Raw genomic sequence first — 6808 nt, 5'->3', positions numbered from 1 at the left:
CGTGCAGTGGCAGGCGGATTCTTAACCACTGCACCACCAGGGAAGCCCAGCAAAAAAAATTTTTAAAGGACTAATCCAAGACTTCTGACTTTAGAAAGCTGGTGGATCACGTTAATACAAAAACTTGCATAACATGTAGAAATTCAGGATACTATACATAATACATAGAAATTTTTAATAAGTGTGCTTCCCAATTTCACATGGTAGAAAGAAAATCTGCAGAAGTGAGAAATAAATAAGGAATGAAAAAACAAGCATAGGTCCAGATGATGTTATAGGCAAGTTTGAACATTTCTTCAAAAAACAAATAATTCTCATCTTATACAAACTGTTCTAGAAAATAGAAAAAGAGGGAAAATATTCCATCTCATTTTATGCCATATGGTAATCTCTGCAAATTCAGAGAAAACATTCATAATGCTAATACTAATTATTAATGCTAATACTAATTTATAATAGGAACTTATAACAAATTTTTTAACCCGAGAAAGGAAATCACAAAGAAAGCCAAGAGCAAATATTACACTTAATAGTGAAATCTGACAAGGATGTCTATTATGCCAGTTTTAATCAACATTATTATGAAAGACCTAGTTAGCAGAATAATATATGAAAATAGATAAAAGTTAAAATGATAGGTAAATAAATATCAAATTGTCATTATTTGTGAGCAAAATATTAATTTCTACATAGAAAACTAAAGGACTTTAAAGGCAAAAACTAGAGCTACTAAGAGACTTCATCAAAGTTGCTAGATACTAGATTACCTTATGAAAAATGAATTCATCCTTGTGCATCAACCACAAACCACAACCAATGAAAGGATAAATTTTTAAAAATGCCATTTGCAGTATCAAAAACTTGTGATAAAATGTAGAAGTGACCTAGCAATAAATCTAATATAGATGTCTAAGATTTTTATGGAGAATATTATAAAACTTTATTGAAAGCCATAAAAGATTTACACAAAATAGAAACATATGCTAACTTCCTGGATGAGAAGGCATAAATATGTAAAATGTCCCCAAATTTACCTGTAAAATTCAATTCAATTCTAACGAACATTTCAACAGGGTCTCCTCACAGAACTTGATAAATTGGTCCAAAAAGCCCAATGGAAGTGTAATGGGCCAAGAATAAAAAAAATTCTTGAAGAACAATTAGTCAGGAGGGAAAGAATCTCCTTACCAGATATAAAGATTTATTATAAAACTATATGGTAATTAACGCAGAGTGGTGATGGTATAGAAATAGGCACAAAAGTTCAATAAAAGAGGAGAGAGTGTAGATACAGACTTAGGTTCACACCAGAATTAAGAAATATGGGAAAAGTGGCATTGTGTAATACAGGAGGGATGGCCATTCAATTAACAGGGCCAAAAAATCGGCTCCCCATGTGAAAAAAATAAAGATATTTTAACTTTTATACACACACTACTCATTGAACTAAAGTTTCAGATAGGGTTCTAAGTAATAATCATAGACTCCGCAACCTAAGAAAGTGGCATCCTTATCCACCTACATGATGATTTATAACTGGGAACATGAAGAAATGGAGCAAAGATGGTCCCAGGCTGAAGGACCAGCATTTGCCCTGATGCAGAAAGGAGCAAGGCAAAAAGCAGGAGGTCGGTGTGATGGAAACTTAAGGAAAGGGGATAAGTGGCCAGAGTTGAGATCTGATATATTGTTAGGACTGTGTCCGACAACAAAGCTCTTGTCAACCATGTTATGAGTTTTAGAATCTACCCTAAGAGCAGTAGAAGACAAGAGAGTTTTCAGTGGGACGAGTCCTGATCAGACTTCTTAGAAGTTCCCTCTAGCTGCTGTGAAGAATGGATGAGAAGACGCAGGAAAGACCACGCTGGAGGTTCTACCAGTTGTCCAGGGGCTTGAATTATGGAGGGGGCAGTATTATGAGAGAGACTTTTTTTTTTTTTTTTTTTTTTGCGGTACGCCGGCCTCTCACTGTTGTGGCCTCTCCCGTTGCGGAGCACAGGCTCCGGACGCGCAGGCTCAGCGGCCATGGCTCACGGGCCCAGCCACTCTGTGGCATGTGGGATCTTCCCAGACCGGGGCACGAACCCGCGTCCCCTGCATCGGCAGGCGGACTCTCAATCATTGCGCCACCAGGGAAGCCCAGTATGAGAGAGACATTTTAGAAGGATATACCTAAAATGGGAAAAAGGTCACATGAACAAAAATGTATTCTGTTACAGTTCTTCCCATAATTTCACACAGGAAGTCAAAAGCTGCAAATGAAATGAACCTTTCAACACTGCTAAGGTCAACAAAAATGTCCTGCTTCTCTATGTTTAGAGCTAAAGGACGAAAGAAGGAGAGAGGCCTCATGTTTGCGTGGGGGAGTGGAGAGATGGAGAGAATGCTAGAATCACATGGAGAGCTTTGTTCAAGTTATATACATCCTGGCCACGCCAACCTTCCAATTCAGACATCAGAAATTCTAATAGGGAGACAAAATGAGGTGAATCATTGAGAAATGAAAATTCAAACATTTTGTTGTCTTACTACTTCTAAGGAAAGTTATGCTGACCATTCTTGGGCGATGGGACAGAGATTGTTGCTCTTGTACAGACTGAGCTCTTCACAACCCTCAGAAAAATATTTGCTCCACCGTGAGAACTCCAGTCGTCCACGAGGAAGTAAAGGACGGAGGGAAAGAAGGTATCAATATAAACGTCAAGTCAGGGACAGCTGCAAGGGTGCAAGAGAGGACTAAGCAGGCGTGGAGATACACAGCCCTGGCCACCACAGCTGAGCGCAGGACCATCATGGCTGGACACTCATGTGAGGGGCCCGAGCTGGATAGCAACATCGCGTGGAGACTCAGGGCCTGGACCCCTCAGCCTTTTCCCAGCATCGTGTAACCTTCAACAGAGTAAGAAAAGGAGCCCTAGGAATGAGTAAAGCTTTCTCAAACTAAGCATCTCGCTATCTCTACCCCCAGGCCCACAGAAAATAACGGCTTTAAAAATTCTGGAGCCTCATTGTTAAGAAGGGGTCTTTCCTAAGGAGGGCCCTTTTTGTACATTCTAAGTTCTCCAAGGTTTTCTCCCGTCACTTTGGAATGGCTTACGTTTATTATCGTGCAGTTATCCAGATACACCTAGATTCAAACTGGAAGAGACCTGCAAGAGCATCTAAGCCCCACTTTACAGATGAGACAACTAGGAATTTGGCCAAGGTCACATAGCAAGAGTATGTATCACTGGGACGAGAATTCAGGTCTCTTGCCTCCCACTCCCAAGCTACATCATCACACTCTCTCCACTTCAATAAAGGTAACTTGACCCCGAAGCACAACCTGTTTCTAACCTCTGGCTACTAAATGTGAACTGCTTCTTGGTTTGCGGTCGACTTGTGGAGTCACATCATGAACGTACGATAGGAAAAAATTCAGCGGGTTGAATTCTTTTTTTTTTGTGGTACGCGGGCCTCTCACGGTTGTGGCCTCTCCCGTTGTGGAGCACAGGCTCCGGATGCACAGACTCAGCGGCCATGGCTCATGGGCCCAGCCGCTCTGCAGCATGTGGGATCTTCCCAGACCGGGGCACGAACCCGTGTCTCCTGCATCGACAGGCGGACTCTCAACCACTGCGCCACCAGGGAAGCCCAGGATGAATTCTTTACTTTCGGGTTCCCTACTGTTCTCACATATATTACTTTAACTCTCAACAGGGAGTTGCAGTTTCAAGGAGTCAGTGAAATAACTATGCAGAGCCATTACATCATGTACAACCAATGGGGGATAAACATCCTTGGAATACACAATGCCTCGTGCAGGCTAACAGCTTGTTTTTTTTTTTCCCTTGGACAAACATCTTTATTTAGGATATCAAATAAATATAGTAAAAATTATGCTAACAACTTCACACAAAGATACAAGACCAAACTTAGAATTACTTGCTCAGGTTATTCAGAATGGAACAAAATTCTTCAAGTGCTTGCAATTAGCGCAGAAAATACCCAGTTATATTATTTGTTTTTCAATGGCCATTTAATGGTTTACTGTAAGATCCCACGCTGTTAAGGTACAAAAGAAGTCACTCCCGCCCCCTCCGGTATGGTATACAGCCTAAACAGCCAAGAGCGCAAGGGTTAATGTGATGCAAGCTTTTCTTTGTTTACAATTCTATAACTGCCTTACAACTTTTTACTAGTACAGCTATCAACGGGTTCACTTAATCTTTAGTTTACTGTCTGAGGAAAGGAAACATAAGAACACAACCTGTCACTTTGGTCCTAGCCTCCCACTTTACAAACATGGATCCAGGATTCTAGGATTACAGGAGGATCACCGTTCCCAGTCTCTGACAGGGGCAGGCCTGTGGCATTTGGCTCTGCAAAGCTGTCTGCTCTGGCTTCTTGGCTTCTTAGTGTACATATACTACTTCTATGTATACTATCTATATGTTTTCATAACATCTCAGATGTATAGATGAGCCCATGTATATGCTATCAACTTCATTCCCTACTGCAGAAACTTTTGGTTTTAAACCTGCCTACCAAATCTTGACAATGACATTTGGTTGTGGATTATTACAACAAGATCAAGCTATCTGAATGAGGAAAGTCAAAAGCTTATTCTCAATTTTTAAAATAAAAATATGTCAAGATTACTGAGAAAGAACTCTTTATAACTAATACTGTTCACAAGCAAATATCAATCTGTTGAGAATCGTAAGAAACTGAATATACTATTTTTAAATATAAAAGCAATTTCATTAGGTTTAGATAAATTGAGGCTACAACTAAAACTTTTCCGTGCTGTTTAATCAAGTTACTTACAATGTACACATTCCTGAGTATACCCTATTGTAGTGACACTGTTTACTTCCGAATTTTTTGTATTCAGCATAAAAGGTGTTTCTTCCCAAGAAACTGAACTTTTCTGTCAAATGCGCCTGACCAAATAGGAGAATTGGGTTCATAAAATGGATTCATTTCAAACTTTATGTATAAATCATAGACATCGATAAAGAAGTTCTTTATTCCGTCTTCTTGCCTGACGTCATGCAACATAATAAATCTCATATGATACACAGTGACGAACGCTGAAGCAAACCACTCACTGAACTTGTCCCCCATCTTCAGGTACATGTTGTTTGACAGCCACATGTTCTATCTACGAGGTCGATAGCAGTGTGAGCTACGAACTGGTTCAGATGGAGGTGGTCGTCTTTAGATTCTGCTTTTCCAGCTGGCAAAAACTCCATTTCAAAAACCGGATTATCATGGTGACCAACAATGACAAAGTAGAAGCTTCCAGACATTGTCTTCAATAGATAGCTCCTGCGGCGAGACACCAGTAACGGAAATGTCCAGTGAATTCCCATGGCCTAACAGTTTGTTTTGATGAAGGCTTATTTCTAGAAAAAGGAAAAACAACTTACTTTTGTTTCTGATTTAAAAAGAAGGCAAATTTGAAATGTATAAGTGCGTGTACTTATACCTTTTTGTCTCTGTTCATTTCTTGCAAAAACATCTATTTGTCCTCAGTCATTCATACATAGGCCTGTAAGAATGTTTCCCAAAATGACTCTCAGGGAATTGGGGTCTTTGAGGTATTTCATGAGAACATGCAGGAGAGCTGCATTCCTGTTTCCCCTCTTGGACCCTCACCAGGCTCATTTAGCAAACTAAAGGCTTTGGAAGACCTTTCATTTAGCCCTTTGGCCCGACATCTTTGACCACGAAACCCTTGTACATTTTTTTCATTTAACGTCTGTAGAACTCCAATTCCAGAGAACACCCTTTGGGAAGTGCTGGTTCATGATTACCCTCAAGAGCTGAGCACCCTGGAGGGGCATTTTTGGTCCCACTGGCTCTCTGTGGAGCCTCATAAGTGTAGCGCTAGCTGTGAGCCCATCACCAAGGTGATCTCCTGACATCATCAGGTTCTTTTCTGTCACAATGGGACAGACAGCATCTTTCAACTTCCTTTTGCAACTCCTGAATGTCTAAAATTACTCTCAGTGAATATTAGCTATTATCACATTGAGACATAGACCTTGGGAGAGACATTCCTGACCATCCAGCTCCTGTTTTCATACTGACCATGTCACCTGGGTAGAAACCTTGACACTTACTATGTCAACAAGGTGTCCTAACCCCAAGCACTGGGAGTTGAGTCGTGGAAGATCTGGAGGCTCACAGCAGGCTACTTTGTGCTTTATTCTTTCCTATCCCTCTTCTTTACATTCTCTTTCCCAGTCCCACAAAGGCCATCCAATTCCTCTCCTTCTCATATGCCTGCGATTTTTGGAAACAGTTTTGTTTTTTTTTTGTTTTTAAGAAGATGTTGGGGGTAGGAGTTTATTAATTAATTAATTTATTTTTGCTGTGTTGCATCTTTGTTTCTGTGCGAGGGCTTTCTCTAGTTGTGGCCAGCGGGGGCCACTCTTCATCTCGGTGCGTGGGCCTCTCACTATCGCAGCCTCTCTTGTTGTGGAGCACAGGCTCCAGACGTGCAGGCTCAGTAGTTGTGGCTCACGGGCCCAGTTGCTCCGCGGCATGTGGGATCCTCCCAGACCAGGGCTCGAACCTGTGTCTCCTGCATTGGCAGGCAGATTCTCAATCACTGCACCACCAGGGAAACCCAACAGTTTTGTTTTGAATATGCCCTTGGGAGGACTCACCTTTTACCCCAAGCATCAAATATAAGTATTTCTACCAAACTGTTGGCATATTACTTCAAGAAGAAATCTGATCACTCTTTTCCATATCACTGTTGTTGAAACTGCATATGTATAAAAAGGGAAGATGCCAATGGTAGTGCTTGCTCAAT

The 6808-nt window shown here is 41.0% G+C and overlaps 1 pseudogene across 1 annotated transcript; it reads right to left on the bottom strand.

Moving 5' to 3' along the window:
- Nucleotides 1–4872: 4872 nt before the first annotated feature.
- LOC307049673 (trafficking protein particle complex subunit 2-like) lies at nt 4873–5294 on the bottom strand (annotated as a pseudogene). The gene has a single exon. The product of its transcript is annotated as a trafficking protein particle complex subunit 2-like (transcript).
- Between the last annotated feature and the right edge of the window lie 1514 nt (nt 5295–6808).

The sequence above is a fragment of the Hyperoodon ampullatus genome, assembly GCF_949752795.1.
Source record: "Hyperoodon ampullatus genome assembly, chromosome: 3".
NCBI lineage: Eukaryota > Metazoa > Chordata > Mammalia > Artiodactyla > Ziphiidae > Hyperoodon > Hyperoodon ampullatus.
Note: the sequence above shows the minus strand (reverse complement) of the source record. Positions and strands in the feature narration are given on the sequence as shown.